Source organism: Micromys minutus (assembly GCF_963924665.1).
Source record: "Micromys minutus genome assembly, chromosome: 20".
NCBI classification, from domain to species: Eukaryota; Metazoa; Chordata; class Mammalia; order Rodentia; family Muridae; genus Micromys; species Micromys minutus.
The window spans coordinates 4,606,485-4,626,961 of NC_137955.1; the positions used below are offsets into that span (position 1 = coordinate 4,606,485).

The 20,477-nt window shown below is 43.1% G+C and overlaps 1 protein-coding gene across 1 annotated transcript in view; it reads right to left on the reverse strand.

Moving 5' to 3' along the window:
• The window catches only part of MAST4 (microtubule associated serine/threonine kinase family member 4), a gene marked incomplete at its 5' end in the record, with an annotated part of 555,822 nt that overhangs the window by 456,835 nt on the left and 78,510 nt on the right, over positions 1-20,477 (reverse strand). The window lies entirely within an intron of this gene.

Sequence of the window (20,477 nt, forward strand, 5' to 3'; positions counted from 1 at the left end):
ACTGTTATAGCTCAGGGCATGAGGTCCTCTGGAGAGGAGAAAGCAAGGCCGCATGCTAGAGTGAGGGTGTTGTTTTAGCCAGCCAGGAAGAAGGGAACATTTGACTGAGAGATAAGGAGGTCCGACCGTAAGCTCCCAGGTGTGGCACCGAGTTGAAGGCAAGTGTAATGGTACTGACCTGGAGGTGGGTATTAACAGGAGGAGGAAGCACACAGTGTGGCTGCAGACACTGCTGGAGGGTGCTCAGAGTCTGAGGTGGTAAAAAGATGGATGGTCTGGTCCGAACTGTATTAAGACATCCTAGCAGACTTTAAGTGTAGGAGGGGCACAGCCTGCTTAGAGCACTGTGCAAGGCAGGAGCTAACTGATGAAGTTACACTAGATGAAAGGAAGTCAGAGAAATCAAAGTTCAAGGTGGTGCCCTAGATCAGGGTCTACCAGTGAAGGAAGGTTTTAAAGACAGAGACCACAGAACTTAGGTAGCAACAAAGAACACAAAAGAAAAATGATCCCATGTAGGATCAGAGGATTTATGGTGGTGTTCTTTATGAGGTGGCCAACTGAGAACTCTAGTTTGTTTATTAAAATGTCTACTCAAAACCAAAGCAGGCCTCAAACCTGAACTCACGGGAAATACCCAGCCTGGAATCAATCATGAGGGAGCACACATGAAGCAAAAGGCAAAGGCTGGACATCTGGGTCTCTCAAGTGTCCAGACAGAGAAGACAATCAAAGACAAAGCACACAGAACTGCAGCCCTGGCCAGATGGCCACGGTGAGACAGAGCAGCCAGGGGAGGGGAGGAAAGCAGGATGCAGAATGGCAGACTATATCCTACGAGAGTCGGGTTGAAAGGGGTGGGCAAGGCAGTAGAGACAGGGAAAGAGAGAGACTGCAGGTGTAAACCCAGCAAGGTAGTGCTGGGTTTAGACCAGTGATCCTGACTGTGCTACTGCCTCTAACACTCAGCTGTATGCACTGACAATGTGGCTTATGTGGATTTTACTATCCACCGGCTAAACCCCACCCACCGGCTAAACCCCACCCACAGACTAAACCCCACCCACCGGCTAAACCCCACCCACTGGCTAAACCCCACCCACAGACTAAATCCCACCAACAGGCTAAACCCCACTCATTTTTCTTTTATTTAAATTACATAAGACAATTTTTTTCTTTTCTTTTTTTAACTTGTTGGGGCAGGAGATAAACCTGGCCATCAGAATAGAAGACAGAAAAATAGAGGGAAAGCCCCTGCACTAGAGGTTTGAAAGTACAAATGGATAAAGGTCTTGGAAGAAGTGGTTAGTTATTGGAAACAATAGATCCTGAACATTTTGGCTTCAGGAGCTTTTGTCACATTGTAGTGTTACTGACTGACCATGTTAGACATTAAGACTGACATCTAAAAATAGCATTAAATTCATTCCCTGTGACCACAACATCCTTATCAAGAAAAATTCTACATTAAAAAATGTAAAAGGCATTATTTCACTTTTTTGAAATCTCTTTGATATCAGGCTTCAAAGAACATAACAATAATCTCAAATCTATTTGTGACTTTCTCTAGCACAGTAGACTGACGTGTAACAATATCAAGTTATTTTACAGTTTTATTGAATTGAAGGGGGCAATCAAGTAGCCCCTAAGATACTTGTAGGAACTCTTCAATGCTACAAGAAACCTCAACAAGAAATGTTTTCTTAAAATTTAGCCACAGTTGGAATTTGAGACCCTATGAATGACATATTTATGGCCTGGAATCTGTCATTACACTTAAATGTCTCCTGTCTATGCACAACTCTGTGACATCATTTGTGGTTATTCCAAACTTCCAGAAGTGAGTATCTCTGGGGAAAAAAACAAAAAGTAACAACAAAAATCCATCCTCAAGTAGAGAATCTTAGAAGCCTGGACAATAGATAAAAGGTTTCCAAACTTTCCATTTTCATGTGAAAACTGAAATGTATCATGGCAACCAAAGCTAAAGTAGTTGTTTTTCCTTAAGGTGAGATGCTTCCTTCTTTACTTCTGGGGAAAATGTGTGCCAAGTGCTTCAGTGGAAGAACCCCATTATTTTGGCCAGGGAAAAACACAGCTTGGTGGGACCAAAATCCACATCACCGCATGCGCACTTTTCCTCAAGATGTCTGCGATCCTTACACAAGGCAGAAATGCTACCTGTGCTTCTAATTTAACCATGACAACTATTACTGGGAGCACTCATAAGGGCGGCGATGTAATCAAACTAATGACTTTTTTACAAGGTCATCAGGTGACACTGGTGTGATTTAGTGACAGTGTTAAGACAATTGTAGCCCACACGGTTAACTGATAAACTACTTCCAGTTTTTCCTACCAGTGCACTGGTCCATAGTGCAAATGCCAAAATGCACAAGAAGGAAAACAAATGCCAGTGCACTGTTCTTAGAGTAATTTTGACCTTCAATACTCTTAAAAGAACTAAGTAAACTCCAAGAGAGCAAAGGAACACACTCATTACCCCCACTAGCCTGAGTGACTACGGACAGAGGTAGAGCTGCCATCAGGGAGAGAGCTTAACTGGATGAGGACGCTCAGGATCTGTGAGACAGGGCTGCTGATTTGACTCTCAGGGGGAGACTCAACTTATGCAGAAACACAGGAATCTTAGGAGAAAGGCAACTTGGAGAAAACAAGTTAGTGACTGTGCCTAGGAACCTGAAGCTTACTAAGGTCTATAGTGGAGGTTAGGGCCTGATGGTAGGACTTTGAAGACCAGTGGGATTTTAGAAAGGACAGAAGAGCAGACAAGTAAGAAGAAAAGGAAATTACCCTCCAGGGTCTTCATCTAAAAGAGAAAAGAAAGGTTTGGCTGCCTGCAGGAAGCTCTTCTCCAACACTGTGCCCAGCCCAGCTCTCACTCCCAGAATCGCTTGGAACGTCCTTAATTCCCCCAAGCTCATTGCTCCAGTCCTAGAACTTCAGGTTCAAGATGTTCCCAAGTAGGTCCTGGGCCTCATAACCCTCAGTGTACTTCCTTATGTCTCTACTGCTGAGCCTATGTCAAAATCCAACAGCATGGACAGAGGTACTGCTCAGTAATGTAGAGCACATAGCTAGAATGCAGGTAACTCTGGGTTCAGGTCAATCTCTAGCACAAATGAATAGGCAGATGGATGGACGGATGGATGGACAGGTAGATGGGTAACCAACCAATCACCAGCATGTAGCAAGAAGATCAAATTTCTAAACGCCTTTCAATCTGAACTTGGCATAATCTCTATAAGGTTCCACTCTAAGTTAACAGTGATACATGCCCTCCATATATATGTATATAATGTCCCTTACCTAAATACTTTATCCTCCTTCTAAACTTTATCCATTGATGCTTCAGAATTCAGGCAAATGCCACATGTTACAATTTTTTTTTTTGGTGTTGTTTAGCTTTAAGTTGTTTTGTTTACTTGTAGTGATCACTTCAGCCTTGGGTAAGGATTCTCTAGCACCAAGAGAACTTCCTAGACCGTTGTTTTGCTCACAGCTGTCTGGTGTCATCTAAATTAAAAACTCCAGAACCAGGGCCAGTACAGAAAGCATTATTCCTTGTAATGTCATTAAATAAGTATCTAAAGTCACACTTAATCATCTTGTTCTGATTATAGGAAGTGTATTTCTCTCATATCCTTCCAGTAGAGTAAAAAAGTAAACATACTTGCTCGTTCAATATTGTCATTTTTAAATCCAGGCTTTCTTGAAAAAATTAAATTTATTTTTAAAAAGAATATGGAAAATAAAGCTTTTATTTTGTAATTTTATTACCCAGAAAACTTTCACACATTAAAAAAAAACTATTTTGATTTGTGTTCATTTGTCTTGCAATTGAAAGATTATACGCTATCAGCATTTATAAAACCTTTATGATTTTAATGATTATGACCAATCCATTGCTACTTAGAGCAAATTACAATGTAAGTAAAATTTATTGGCAAGAGTGAGGTTTTGAGTGAGAATGGCCCCTATATATTTACATGCTTAGTCCCCAGCTGAACTGTTTAGGAAGGATTAAGAGGTGTGGCCTTGGTGGAGTAGGTGTGTCCATGGGGATGGGCTATGAAATTTCAAAAGCTTATGCCAGGCCCAGTGTTACTCTCTCTGCCTGCTGCCTATAGATTAGGATGTAGCTCTCAGCTATTTCTCCAGCACTGTGCCCATCTTCTTCCCATCATGATGATAAGAAACTAACTCTCTGAAACTGTAAGTCAGCCCTTAGACTAAATGCTTTCCATGATCATAGTGTCTTTTTAAGGCAATAGAACAGTAACTAAAGACAGCAAAGATAACCAGCTTGGGCTGGGAGCTTCGAAATACACAACAGAGACCTTTGGACTCATATTTCCAAGAACAATGTAGAAAAACAAGCCTTAAGAAGTCTCACAGTAATGGAGATACTACATAGTTAATCATTGTTTGGGTTCATCTGTAAGTTTTGGATAAAGCAAAACCCAAAAGAAAGCACTGCATTCATTCATGTAGTTTTGTAATAGCCTTTTATATTCATTTCATAAGCATGATTCTCTAACTATCTCTTCTTAGCTGTTGGACCGCCTCCTGCCTTCACCAAGCTACTACAAAGCAGACTGGAATGGTTGCTACAGAAGGAAAGGGAAGTCAAAAGGGGATGAACGGAATATAAGCAAGTTAACTGTAATATCAGAATGTCGACACAAAGAGTTTAATCATTCCACTGTCTGAGTGCAAAAATCCACCTGTGTTCTGATGACCCACCTCTATTACACAAAGAAACACCAGGAATGACAGCAGGGAATGGTCTGTCCTGAAAAACAGGTCTAACCTGCACAGCTCAAAAGAAATGGAAAATAAAGGTCTTAAAAACAGGCCTACAAAAAGAGTTTGAAGAGAGTGAATGTAAGCTCAACAGAGATGACTGAGGGTGTCCAGGGGTAGAAATGGTAATGAGAAGCCTCAGCGTGCACAAGTATGTTCTTCACTAAATAAATCCTATGTGTGGCTTAAATGCTTGCAATTTATATGTATACAATGCTTTCAGGAGTGTGAATCAAAGGACATCATTCACTAAAGTATATAAACCAATAAAATTAGAACTATTTGCTTAGACATTCATGATTGTTACCAAAAATAAGGGTAAATGAGGTAAAGTAAATAAGTGGTAGCCACCATTATTGCAATAGAATAAACATTTGTATTCTCTAAAATTTCCTATGAAGACTCCTAACCCCAGAGTGAGTGTGGTGGTTTGAATAAGCTTGGCACAGGGAGTGACACTATTTGGAGGTGTGGCCACGTTGAAGTAGGTGTGTCATTGTGGACATGGGGTTTAATACCCTCGTCCTGGCTGCCTAGAAGTTAGTCTTTTCCTCTTTGTCTTTGGATGAAGATGTAGAACTCTCAGCTCCTGCTACACCATAGCTGCCTAGATGCTGTCATGTGCCTACCTTGATGATAATAGAGTAAACTTCTGAACCTGTAAGCAAGACCCAATTAAATGTTATTTTGTGTAAGAGTTGCCTTGGTCATGGTGTCTGTTCATAGCAGTAAAACCCTAAGACAGTGAGGGTGTGAGGAAGGAAGGCTATGTCAGACATCAAGTTGTAAGGATACAACCTTCATGAACAAGACTGGTGCCTGCTCTAATTGAAATCTTGAATGACAGAAAGACAGATGTACTAGAGACTAGGTCTTTGGGGAGACACCACTGGGAAGTAGAACCCTGAAGAGATGGAACTTAGTGGGTGATCTTTAGGCCATGAGAGATGTGTTCCTAAAAAATACAGACAGGTCTCTTTGCTCCCTGGGTTATGATGGTGTTGGTAATGTTGAAACAACCACATTATTTGTATCATGATGTGATTTCTTTGTCACAGTCCTCAAACAATATGGTCAACCAATCACAGACCACACCTTCCAAATCCGTGAATGAAAATAAACCTTGAATATAACCTCTTGCCTTAAGGCTCAGTGAAAATAAAGGAGAGGCATCAGCAAGGTTTTTAACAACCAGAAAACCAAACCAAAATGTCTTCTTCAAGATAGTATTGTCTCAAACATGATATGGAAGCTACACACATGAAATCTCATAATATGGTTGCCTAAACAAGACCTGCATAATAACATCAGCTGACATGCCAATATACATGAGGTTCCCCTCTGAGATGAAGAGCTGTAGGCAGTCAGTGGCTACTGACAGAGAATCAGTTTTATAAAGGGGCTGGTCCTCTAAGAGGCCATTGAACCCCAATATATGTATGAGATACATATGAGCAGTACTATATAGTTGCAGTAAACTGAGTGCTCACACACCCACACACATGCACACATGCACACACACACACACACACACACACACACACACACACACACACACACACTAACAATTTAAAAAGAAGAGTTCATAAACTTGAGAAGAAATGGGAGGCATGGGAAAAGTCAGAGGAGTGAGAAGAACAGAAATAATGTAAATATCATAATCATATATGAATCTTTGAAATTTAAGTTAAAACACTTTTCTCTTTGAAAAGAATTATGTCACAGGACAGAAGGTGACTAGAATAATGTTCTTTTAAAAGAGACCCCAAAGAATTATTTTCCTCTTCTGGCAGATGAGCTCAACTCCATGTGAGTCAGGAAGTGGGACCTACCAGGACATCAAAGTTGCTAATGATTTGGTTTTGAATTTCTCGCCCCAACCTGTGGTACTTGGCTATGGGTCTGGGATAAGGCTGTAAAATGAAGCCTTTAATTTATTTTAAAACATCTGTTCTAAATTTGCTTAATTCAATCCAAGTCTATGCATATTAAAGATACATCAGAAGTCTGTGATATTAGCCTTAATATCATAAGAAATATTTCTGTGGATTCAACAAGAATAGGAGTGTTAAGGCACTTGAAAAACAAGAAACTTAAAATTACATCATAATCAATCATACAGAAAAATACTGCATCCTTAACAAACCATGTCTAAGGATTAAGAGTTCCCTATTTTTCATGAGAGAATTCCTTTCATGTACTCTAAGTTTTTATTCTACAGAATTTCAAGAAGAAACCTGACCAGTACTAATGATGGTTATTAACAATGTCTGTTCTACTCCATGCTTAGTTTTGGAACCCTGGACAAGGTATAGTTAGTTATTCTGTAAGGTACTATCAATCTAGGGAAGTTACTAGGAGGAAGAAATAGAGTTCTGTGTGGTACTACTGCACATTATTAGCAAAATGCTCTCAACAGTCACAGAATAACTATACTGAGAGAAAAATGCCCAATTCCTCTTTTCAGGCTTAACTGAAATCAACAGTCAACACCAAGATGGCCTACAGGCCTGGGTGTAATAATCAACTGCTAAGACTAGCAGTTCCTCACATGGGACCACCAAAGAACCACATTCATAATTCTTCAAGTGTAGGAGAAAAGTAGTGAAGGGGAGATAATACTTCTGCCAAATATCTCATCACTCTGGCTTTCATAAAAGCTACACCCCAAAACTCCCAAACTGAGGTCGTTAAAGAACTGCTTTCTTCTTTCGGGATGAATAAAAACTATTTAAGTCCCCAAATTGTTGATGCAGTCAACCAACGTCTTGGAAGAAGTGGCCATAACTCAGCCAAGAGAAGGGAGCATCAGAACACTGTAGTATTTAAAGGAGAGAAAATGGAGTGGAAACCCCCTGGAAATTGAGAGCTAACAGTTTAGTACGTTAAGCTTAGCCAGTTGTGATGGGATGGCCAGGCAGGAGGATTGGTAGTTTAAGAGCAGGGGCCAGCTTGGGCCACACAGACCCTGTGGGACATAGAAAAGGAAGGAGGAGAAAACAGTTAGTACTCAAGACTAGAAGATAACAAGTTGAAAAAAGGAAACATACACTTTCTCAGTAAAGCTTATGAAGTTAGGATTTTTGTTGTTGTTGTTTTGTTGGTAAGAGCAACATAAAACCTAATCTTCTTCCAAGATCTCAGAGTTGTATAAATATTTAGGGGACAATAGCACTAAATATTCCAATATTTAAATATCTCTATGGTCATTAACTGGAGATTCTGTGAGAAAAAAAAAAAAAAAAAAACTAGTTAGAAAACATAAAAAAAGCAAAATGACTCCCCCAAGGTCACATGTCCAGTAAGTTGAAAACACTAAAATTGGAGTTTCAGTCAGCCAGAGTTTTCTATCACCTCATGCAGATTAATCATTACTAGTGGTGGTTAATGTATTGGAAAGGCTTCTAAGCTGTCCATGGCACATGCCTGCAAAACACACACTGCTTTCCAGTAGAGGGAGTCAATTCCAGGGGAGCCTGAAAAGCTTGTGTTAGAGCCAATGTCCAAAAGGTCAGTGGTACTTCTTGGAGGGCTCTAGAAAACGTGATCTAAGAACCCATTACCCTCCCCCTTCCAATACTTATACTTTCCATATGCACAGTTCCATACAGCTTAGTACATTCCCAGACCCTGTGCACTTCAATGCCAGTCAGATGTAGTCAGAAATGCAGAACCAAGTTATGTAGTCACTGGAGAGGTTATTCATCAACCTCAGGAGTAGACTTTCCCCAAGGTTACCCATATTCCCCGGGCAGCAGCAGGCTTACAAGTCCAAATAGCTTGGGAGACAATGGCTTTGTAGATTGAGGTGAGCCAAACAACCAGGTACCATGCTGATACAGCTGGTTCCGGTGTAGGAAGAAACACAGTGTGAGAGAGGTTGACTGCCTGAGAAGATGAGCCACTAGACAGATGAAGAGCCAGCCAGGGTCCCCAGGTGGCAAGAGGAAATGAAGACAGGGTGTCATGCACAGGATGGACTCCACAGAAACCAAGCCTATCCCTGCTCCTCACAGAAGTGACGGAGCCCGGTCTTGGGTGAACATTGCCCTGCTCCCTCTTTAAGTACTGAGAGGTCTTTCCCAAGAGAGCAAAGTTAGGACGATGATGCAGCGGGAGGTAGCGAGCCTAAAGAAAAGACTGCTAAGTGGCAATTAGTAGCTTCCACAATGATGATAGGTTTTCACAGAGATCAGAGCAACTAACTGCTTTCACTTCCACTAAAGCTTAAAGCACAAAACAAGCTGCCGTGTATATTCTCCAGCGCTTAAGACACTTAAAGACCAGAAGATGCAGCTTTTAAGACCTTTTCCAAGGACAGAGAACACACAGAAATGCTTCAGAAAAGGTCATTTGATAGTTCTACTCCTGTATGTATGTATGTATGTGTGTATGTATGTATGTATGTATGTATGTATTTATCCATGCACCATTTACTTGAGTTATAATTTTTATAATATAATTATTTGTAATTAAATATAAATAATTACACTTTCCCTTACCTTTCCTCCATTTAAGCCCTCCCATATACCCCTCCTCCCTGCTCTCCTTCAAATTCATAGCCTCTTAAAAAAACTAGTTGTTACTGTATGCATATACGTATACACATATATATTCCTAAATAAAACCTGTTGAATATGTATAAAGTTACTTGCATGTTTTCAGAGCTGACTGTTGGTCACTAGACAATCAGATGGGAGTGTACTCTTTCCAGGCAGACTGCTGGTCACTAGACAATCAGTTGGTGAGTGTACTCTTCCCAGGCAGACTGTTGGTCACTAGACAATCAGACTGTGAGTGTACTCTTCCCAGGCAGACTACTGGTCACTAGACAATCAGACTGTGAGTGTACTCTTCCCAGGCAGACTGCTGGTCACTAGACAATCAGTTGGTGAGTGTACTCTTCCCAGGCAGACTGTTGGTCACTAGACAATCAGACTGTGAGTGTACTCTTCCCAGGCAGACTACTGGTCACTAGACAATCAGTTGGTGAGTGTACTCTTCCCAGGCAGACTGTTGGTCACTAGACAATCAGTTGGTGAGTGTACTCTTCCCAGGCAGGCCACCTTTCCCTTCCAACTTTCCTCTGTTATCAATTGTTCATGACACATGGTTGAAGCTGCCTGGGTTTTCCTCCATCCAGTTTGGCATGTCCATTGGAGTTGGGGATCTACTGTGGATGAGTATAAAAGAAAGACTTTTCCACTAAAATTACAAAACATTCCTCCTCCTTCATCTTACTGTAAGAATCGTCATGAGATACCTGAGTGGTCTCAGTGTCAGTCTCAGTCCAAGCAGTGGTCTCCTGTATTCACCCATAGTCCAGGTACATATCAAGGTGAGTGTCACCATCACTGTCTATCCTAAAATCACCCAGCTTACTTGACAGTCATTCCCCACAAATAAGTCCTCCCTAACACAGTAAGCCTGTGTACCCCTTGTTACTCCAGAACTACAAACAATATGTCTGCAACCAGAAAGCTGCTGGAACACTGTTAGTTAGGGTCCCAGGCATTACCACATGTTCAGTCTCGACAGAAGTCACAGCCCCATAGGAAATGGTGGGAATTAGCTAAATAAGGCTCAGTCATTTACACTTAGTCTCAAACCTTGACCATAACTAAAACAAGACACGGCTGTTGGAGGCATGGCTTCTAGAGCATTCCTAACATTGGTATACACCTGAATGTGTGCACATGTCAAATCACTGCTAAGCTGCCAGCATCAGAGAACCATCCTGAAAAGTCTATCAGTCCTTTTGGTCCACTGGCACAGACCGCAAGGCACGAGGAAGCTGGACCAATAGAAAGGCAGCTAAGAATCAGAACCAAACAGCTTGCATGACCTTACCTGAGTGCTGACTCGTGCTGTATTTATGTACACACCAAGAAAGAGTTACTCAACAGAGAATGTTGTTCTTACATATCTCTCATGTAAACATTATTAAGATATAGGGCTACTTGGGTCACTTACACGACTACCTAATCACAAACTGTCACTGTGTGTGTTACTCCTGTGTACCAAAGAAACAGCCACAGCATCTTCAAACAAAACATCAGCTCAGCTTAGGAGCAGTATCTGTCTCATTTGCTTTTTACTTTTTAAAATCTTGTACACACATGCACACCACACACACACACACACACACACACACACACACACACACACACTTCATGGTACCTCAGTGAGGGTCAGAGAACAGCTTGTGGAAATCAGTTCTCTCCTTCCACAATGCAGTTTCCAGGGATTGAGCTGACTTGTCATCAGACCTGGTGACAAGTACCTTTGTCCACTAATCATCTTGCTGACCTCCAACATAGCAGTTTTTTAGATACAATATTTCAATTATTTAGGGACTTCATATATAAATACAATGTACTTTGACCATATTCATCCCCACCCCCTCCTAGACCCACCCCTACTTTCCCATAACCCCCCATGTCCTCCTTTTTTAAAAAAAGTAACCTACCCACTTCAATTTGTGTCACCAAAACATTTATGATTATGGGGTCATCCAATGGGATCACCATTGATCTATCAGGTGCCAACCTTGAAGAAAACTGTCTTCCCTCAGAAGCCACCAAATGTCAATAGCTCCTGAGCTGGAAGCAGGACTTTGTAGGCCCTCCCCACTCCGTGCTGATGTGCTGATGGCTTGATCTCCTGGTGCAGTCACCAGAGCTGCTTCAAGTACATGGGTCCAGCTATCCTGCCATGCCCACGGGCGATGTTTCCCTCTACACCTTATACAAATTCATGTAAAAGAGCTTAACTGAAGTTGCCTTACATAAGGAAATGCTCCTCCTGACGCTGTACACTAACAAATAAAAAGCCCAGTGTCTAGTGTGGGACACCTCCCCTGGACTTGTTGGTTAGAGGTGTTCCAGAGATCTCCAAAACAATGCAGGCTATAGTCCTTCTTGCTCTCCCATCAGAACTTGATGTGAAGACCCTACTGCTGAAGATTCCACATACTTTAGCCACAGAGCATAAAAAAGCAAAGTCAATACTAGACAGGAACCTTCTTCGCTGGCATCTGGCTATACAGTACTGAAAGGTGGTATACAGGCTGCTGGGAGAAAGGCAACAACAGTTCCGCCACGCCCTGAGCCTGATGCTTTTCAATGACAGGCACAGCACCCTTGGGTGTGATAGTGCTGTGAATGCTGTGAGGTAATACACTGCTTTCTGATTGACTTTAAGGCCTGTTCCACGGGAGAAAATGCATGCCTGGTACTGTTAATCTGGCCAAGAACTCATAGCCCCCAAGGGTGAGCCAGAAGCTAGCATTTTGCTAAATGTACATAGTTTCAAACTGCCCTCTAAATTTGTATCTCTATATCTATACATAGGTGTGGCTCTCAGACTTCATCAGAGAAGTGTTTGTGACATAGATGGCAGCTAACCCTGGCCAAAGCGCAGACAGTGAGCGTCACTCGAGCATTCAGCCACAAATGGACATCTCCATCAAATCCTTCCCAGCAAGTCCCAGGAGCCATCGAAGAAGAGGTGTGGAAGACTGGAAGAGCCAGAGGTCACGGAAGACCAGAGAAAAACCACCATCCTTTTAAGTCTAGTCTGTCCCTTTAAAAATTATAGTTACTGTCATGAAAAAGTTATGAATCTCAACAGCTAATTAAAATTAGGGTTCCCACTTAAGCATTCGAAACTAAGTTTTTAAAACTTGCATTTGGGTTTACATATAGCAAATAATACAAAACCTCTAGAAATAAAGGGGTAAACTTAGTTGGGCAAGGCCAAAATATAACGACCAGACTCTATTTTTCAATTTTGTTTAAATCCCTTCCATACATAGTTCTATAGATCAGATATGTCGTTATATCAAACATGTGAACTATAAAGCCTACCCACAGAGCTCACGAACATTACAAGGCCGGGGGAGTGGTGGGGCAGACAGAAACAATGAAAAATAGAAAACAGAGTAAGAAGCATAAGAAACAGAGGTCAGGAGAGAAAAAAAGAGTGCTCATCCAACTGGGATGTTTACAACTATGACATGTGCTTCTCTAAGAGTATCAAAGAATCAGAAAGCTACCAAGGACAAACCACCCTCCTTGGGAGGGGAAGCTAACTGAAAATCAGAGCAAGGGGCTCTTCTTCAAGTCTTGTTAAAATACTTTCAGTTACATGACAATGTTTATTCAAGACTTAAATCTCCACCTTAGCAACTGTTAGGGCTCCCATTTATTGACGCAGAAAGCCTCTCCTATGCCTCTGAGCATCTTCAGTACCAAAAGCACGCAGCACCATGGCAGCTGTGCTGACAGGATCAGCTGTCAATGGCTGACACTGCCCGAACACAGATTACCACGCCAGATGCTGCTCCTAGCACTCAGGTATTGAACACTTAGTCAAATGCTGATCGTATGCTCACTTTACCGTGAGAGAAACTAAGGCTCACAGAGGTTAAAGTCACAAAGTGACCATCAGGCACGGGCACTTCAGCTGGGCAGCCTTGAGAGCAAAGGACACCAGATAAGACCTCTCTTCCCATATCTCCTCGGGACAAATCAAAGGGCAAAGATACAATTATTCCAGTTCCTCCTATAAAACCTCCCTCCACCACCAGTTCATAGAGCAGTGCTTCTCATCCTGTGGGACTCAACCCTTTGGAGGTCTCACATCAGGCATTTACATCATGATTCACAATAATAACGAAGTTATAGTTATAAAGTAGCGACACCATACTTTTATGGTCTGGAGTCACCACAACATGAGGAAGGGCATTAAAGGGTCCCGGCACTAGGAAGGCTGAGGACCACTGTTCTAGAGGAACACTCTCAGGTGTTCTCTCTCTAGAAAGTTAAGTCAGCAGTTATATTTGTCTCCATTAAAGCAATAATTCAAATGTCTTACTTAATACTGGTGGCCTTCTTCCAGCTCTATCCATATAATCTGATCCTTTATACTTCACCATATCATCCTTGCAGAACTCTTCCGACCCTGCAGGTAGCATTTCCTTTGGGAAGAACTCATATCCACTCTTGTTCTCATCCTTGGGAAGCCTATTAGAACCTGAGTGGGCAGCCCCATCCCTTGCAACCTCCTGCAAGGGCATATGGTAGCTTTAGAGAAGCTAAGTAAATACCATTAACTGATCAATGGCTGGCTCCATACAGCACGTGTCTTCTTATCATTGGTAGGTTATTTGTTTTTGGAGATGGTCTTGCTGTAGCCAAACTGGTCTTAAATTCCTGGATGAAGCATCCCTAAGATGCTGAATGAAGGCACGTGCCATCCTGCCAGGCTGCAATATTTCCAGACCAGGAGAGTAACTGTCCCTCTACACCTTCCCCTAACTCTTTCCGGAAACCCTGGGATGCTATTGAAAATCATTCTGCTTCTCACTGACAAAGCAACTGCTACATTTAATATGCATGACTAATTGGGCATGTGACTGGCACGCAGTTCTCTGGGTGAATTTCAACCCCGATTCATGGGCAAATGTGTATGTATAAAACATATATACACATCTACAACTCCATTCACAATGCATATATGTATGTAAATATTTAAATTCCTTCCAAAGCAATTTATGCACCTGATTTCCAAACACGTTTAATTGAACCCTCTGTAGCTTCAAATGAAATTTCTACTTAATTGGTTAGTGTGTGTGAATTATTAACTAGTGCTCTTAGAGAAAAGAAAAGCTCCTGGTATAGTTGGAAGATGAGAAGTGAAAACATCTTCCTGTTTCCATGATTGTACAATGAACTCCTTCCTTGTCTTCTTGCTTTGCTGGCAGCTTCCATGTCCTCTAGGCAGGTGTTCTGAATAGCCATTAGGGACTTTAGACTTGCGTCTCTTCTGATAGAAAGATGTTCAAAGTCTTTGCAGAGACAGCACTACCTCGACTTTCATCAAAATACGAAGCATAGCCCCCGCCCCTCCTTAAACATGTCTTCTGCTTCTTCTAGATCGTTGAAAACATGCTGCTATGTTAATAAAGTAGCACAAGTGGTGATGGGCTCCCGACACTGCAAACACAGCCACACTTAACGCTCGTCAAAACACCTTTTCTCCAGCCTCACCAAGGTTTCCATGTGTGCGCCTCCGTTCACATGTTGGAAATGTAATCCCCACATTCCATGGTAATGGTTTGAAGTGGGGTCTTGGGAAGCTGTCAGGACTAGCTGAGGTCATGAGGCTGGTGGCCCCCCAGTGGCATGAGCGGCTTTATAAAGGGGAAAAGAGGCCCAAGGCAGCACACCTGTGTTGCCATGTGATCTTCTTTGCATATCAGGACACAATAAGGAGGCTTCAACCATGTGTCCTGCCATGTTCTGGAGCTTTCCGGACTCCAGAGCTTCTGTTCTATATCAATTCCTCTGCTATAGGAACAAAAGCAAACAGCTAAGCAATGGGGGTAAAATCTGCCTGAGACCCAAGTGCTCGGGTGTTATGTGTCACTCAGGAGGCATGGTGTCATTCTTCTCAGCTCCATGCCCCACCCTCCACCTGGCATGAAAATATCATCTGTGTGTCTAACACGTGTGAAGATCTACAGAATATTTTAGCTCATTTCCCTTTGCCAAGGGGAACATTCATAATTATCCTTGGTCCTCTGGTGGCCTCTGAACTTGAAATGAGAGCAAAAACTAAGAGCCTACAAGGTCTAGCTTGCAGAGGGCAAACCAAATTCCAGTTTGGGCAATTAACCCAAGAGGTGTAACTGTTAGTGCCCCTGGCGAGCTACCTGCTTCCTTCTGGGATGCCATTATTAGTGTACAGCTGCTCATGGCACTCCGGCCCAGAGGTACCAGGGTGCCTATGAAGTCACCTTGGAGACACTTGTCAACCAAAACTCATGGCAACACACTAGCTTTTATGCCAGTTGAAGGATTGAGGATGGGCAAACAACAGCTTACTGGATAGTCCACCTAGCACCAGCACTTTGGAGACATGTTTATGACATTAGGTAGTAAGTACATACAACAAAGCATCTAACAAAACACATCATATGAAAGTGACCAGTGCCCACAGAAACATCTAATCATCAAATGGACCAGAAGACTTGTCAAAGGAATGACGATCCCTGTACAGAGAACTTCATATGGCAATCACTGCATTCTTACTTAACCATTGGCAAGGCCAGTGGGCCCACCTGTACACTGTCAAGTGGGAGTAAATGAAAGAATTTATTCTTCAAGTAGTGGCCAAAACGATTCTAATAAGGCTGTAGCAAAAGTGGATCTTGTGTTTTGAGCCAGTGAGGTAGATGCTGCTGAGTGAGATGTCAGCCAGCCCTGCTTCCAGAATGCAGAGTCCTGTTTGCTGGTCAAGGTGAACCTCATCTCTTCTCCCAGCTCCCTCTTCTCTCAACTCCCCCATGTTGAGGGGTGTCCTGGTGATGTTTGTATTCTGATGTTAATTTTGCTTCCGCAAGAGAGGCTGCCACAAGTATCAGGTAGTCAGGTGATTTCATGTGAATCTTCTCTCCATTTTAACCAGTCAAATAAAGGCTAGAGCCTGCTACTGGGCAGTAGGAGGGAAAGGTGGGGATGGAGGCTTTAGAGACTGGGGGGAGATGGGGAGAATAGAAGACAGAGGAAGAGGAGGTGGAAGGAGGATGAAGAAGAACCACATGGCTCGGAGAAGCAAGTAGCAGGGCTCTCAGCCAGGAAACAGTGCAGCGGTGAACCTGCCCAGTCTAGGTGCAGATTATGAACCCTGTAACTGAGTTGTGTGTTTTTACACAGGCTTATTGGGGTTAGAGATTTACTGCAATACCCCCACACTCCATTCTATCCAGGACTCCCTAGTATCACCTGCCAAAAGAATAACCAAAGAATGATCTAGAACGTACAAAGCAACCTCTTCAAAGATTGGAAATAGACACAGACGGTCTTATCTGGCTTACACAGGATTTGTTCCCATCCTCTCTTTCCTCCTTGGGTGACTGCGGAATGGCACCTTCTCTGGAGTCGTAGTAATTCATTCCTGTCATTACGTCCTGACTGTCAGTAGGACCTACCTTACAGAGCATGTAGGCATCTTATTATCTAACCCAACAACCCCTCAAGGGAGTGCCCACATTAGTGCTCCTGTTCCAGTCACAATACCAGTCACACAAAAGTCTAGTTCAAAGCAGATCTCAAACAATACTCAGCAATCCGAAACTGCCTTTAAACTTTAGCTTGTCTTTGATGGAATTCAGTGAGATCAGGACCACATGTGACCATGTTCAAAATCCACCCCATTCCTGGAACTGTCCTTCAGGAACATACGACCAGAATACTGGTTAAATTGTATCTGGGATCTGGAGAAACACTGATAAGACCAACCTGAGTGTCCCCAAAGCTGAGGAGCCCAACAGGAAGGCCAGGCAGTCTTGACACATTGGGTCCCTCTGGGTATCCGGACCTAAATAAAGACTAGACTTCTAACCTTTGATCATAAGAATGACCACAGGGAGTCGTGGCTGACATGCAAAGCAGACACCCTTAAATAAAAAACGTGTCAGAGGACACGTGACAGTGTCTGAAGTCTCGACATCTGCTGACAGAAGTAGGTCTCTCCTCTGTCTCTTTCACACACACACACACACACACACACACACACACACACACACACACACACACACACACTGTCCAGCTGACCAGTTTCCCTGTTACTTCTGACTCACTATTAGTCAGCCATTGACACCACTCAATTACCCCAAAACTTCCAAGTTGAGTTAACACAGAACAGCAATTCTGAGACACAGATGACAGCAAATGATGGCTACTTGACAAAGTGGTGACAGCTGAAAGTTTTGTCGCTCTCCTTCCTTGAAGAGGAGAGTGGAAGGACAGAGAGAGGACGGTAGCTTGGCACTCACTGTCTCCACTGCCACTGTCACCGAGCCTCCAGGCCTTTCTTTTCAGCCAGTGCCTTTTAGTATGAGAAGCACAAAGAGAAAGCAATTAGGGCCAAGGCAGGACGTCTGTGGTGGAACAAGGGCAGAACACAAGTTAATCCTGTAATTTCCATCAGTGGATTTCAAATGTCAGTGTGGTGACAAGATGCCTGAAAAGCTTGCTGGAAATGCAGGTCACTGATCACTGAGCTACCACTGTTCTGTCATAGGCCCCAGGTGCTCTGATGCAGGTGGCTATACTACGTCAAACTGTGACTCGAGCCACCTTTCCGAGCTTCTAGGACAGCTAGTCTGCATTGGCTGAGAGGTCTGAATTTAAGTGGTAATTCAGTTGCTCTGAAATTACAGGGCCTGGGGTAGGTCATTTTGTCTTTCTAGGTCTGTTCCTACCAAATGAGGAAAACAGAAATCACTGGCAGCCACTAAGAAACACTGCCCTGGGAAGCATGCTTTTTCTAGTAAACCCCACAAAGATCTGGTTCTGTTTCAGAAACCCACCAAGTGAGTCCCTTGGATGTATGCTCGTGGACCAGGTACAAAAGGCAAGGCAAGGCTGAGTTGAAGACTTCTTACCTTCTGCACTCTGCAGATGGAGATCAAGAGAAGAATCCTGTCAGATTATGTGTGAAAAGAACTTGTGTCAAAAATACCAGAACACTGGTACAGTGGTCCTGCCTTTACACCAGGCTTGCCCTTTTGGGGGAACATGAACAAACGAATAGCTTCTGGTAGAGCAGCAGCAGACAAAGCCTCTTCCCTGCAACCCCCCACACAGTGTGGCTCCTTCTCACTGTTGCCTCTGAAATCTGGGCCTGTTTGTTCAGTAAATAAAGCATCTGAATTAATAAGGGACCCAAAGGAGCTAGAGGGGAAAGGCCATGCCCTGAAATAAGACCTGTGGTTAGCTCTGGGTCTTAGTGAGAAGTTAAATTGACACCCTCATTCCCTCTTTAATTACTGGGGAGGGAGCACAAGCAGGAGTGGAGGGGACTGTCAATGAGATTAGGAGGGACCCTGGAGGACAAAGGGAGTCAGGGAGACAATGAATGACAGCACAGGCAAGGGTTTGGCAAGGACTGCTTCCCTTGGATCTCATTTCTTCCAAGACAACCAAATAAATTAGATTACAAACCTTGGAGTCCTATAAGAAAAGGAGTCAACAGAATTCTGCCTCGATTTAGTTTGTGCTTCCAGGAGGACAGGAGCTAGGGACTAATAAAGTTCAAGGAACACTGGTTCAGAGCAAGAAGCTTCCCAGCCTCACCCCAGCTTACCTTCCATCTTAGGCCCTACTGCAGGCCTATACCACAAGCCCCCATTCCATCAAAGGTGGCCTCTCTGTCCAGGGTGTGGCTTCTCCTTTCTTCCTTAAGGTGCATATGGTCTATATTTATTACAAAGAAGGATATAAGGAGCCAATTTATATCAGAGACTATAAATTCAGGCATAATGGATAAATGTCAAGTAACATTGCTGTGAAATTTAGAATGAGGAATACTTCTGCACTGAACTCAGGAAGTGGCACACAGTCCATGAAAGTAATGATGAATTCTGTCCGTCCAACAGCGTCAAGGTTAGAGAAATAACTGCCTGCTCCAGAGGTGGGTGTGCTCAGAAGCACAGTTGATTCCCACTCCAAAACTAGAGATCTGAAGCCTGTACAGCATCTTCGGTGAGAGAAGAAACCCGGCAGGGATGCTAGAAGTACAGGACTCATGGAGTGGTAAAGGAATGTGGGTCTGGTAATGAAGAGGAGAGTCCAGCACAATCTGCACCAGAAGGCACACAGAAGCCTCTGGGTGCCCAGACCTGCCTTCAGGGCCACCTCCACAGCAATGCCTCTGAAACAGCTCCCTACACACAAGCTGCCCCGGATTCCTACCAGAAGGCAAGGAGTTACCCAACTGATGGCTACATTTGATCGACTCTATCTTCAAAGCACTAGGTAGCTCTGCCCACTCCTCGCCAACCCCTGCTACCCTTTAATGTCCTTATCGCTCCGCTGACCTATCCCAAGATCCCTGACTCTAGTCTCACAGAATTTTCCCCTGGCTTCAAGGTCAAAGCCTTCTTCTTCTTCCAAGTGTTAAGGTAAAATTAATCTTTGCCTACTACACACCAGACAGAAATAATTTGTGCAAAACATAAATTTAATAAGAACCACCAAAAATCACCCACTCAGTAAATGTGCAAGTCAACTAGAGAGAACTTTCAAAGGAAGTACAGTGGCCACTAAATATATTTTTTAAAATGTTCCTAACTTCTTAGCAGGGGAGTGCAAATCAAAACTACAGTCAGATTGCGTCTCACATTAGTCAGAATGGATGTCATCAAGAAAAACTATAACTGCTAGTGAGAAGGGGGTCCTTTACTCTATTGGTGAGACTGCAGTTTAGTACAGCCACCACAGAAATCAACAACCCACCCCTGGGTACTGGGGAACCTAAGTCAATTATGGACAGAGATACCTGCACAGCCATGTTTGGGGCCGTGCTCCTCATAACAACTGAGTCATGCAATCAGCCTTGACTCCCGTCAACAAACTATGATAAAAAACAAATACTGTATGCCAGACATAAGTGGCACACACATTTGAGTTCGAGACTAGCCTAGTCTACATAGAGAGTTTCAGACCAGGCAAGGCTATACAGGCAGAGCTATGTATGCAAGCACTCGCATTCGCATGCACACACACACACACACACACACACACACACACACACACACACACAATAGAAGAGGCACAATTTGGCAAAAGAAACAGTAACAG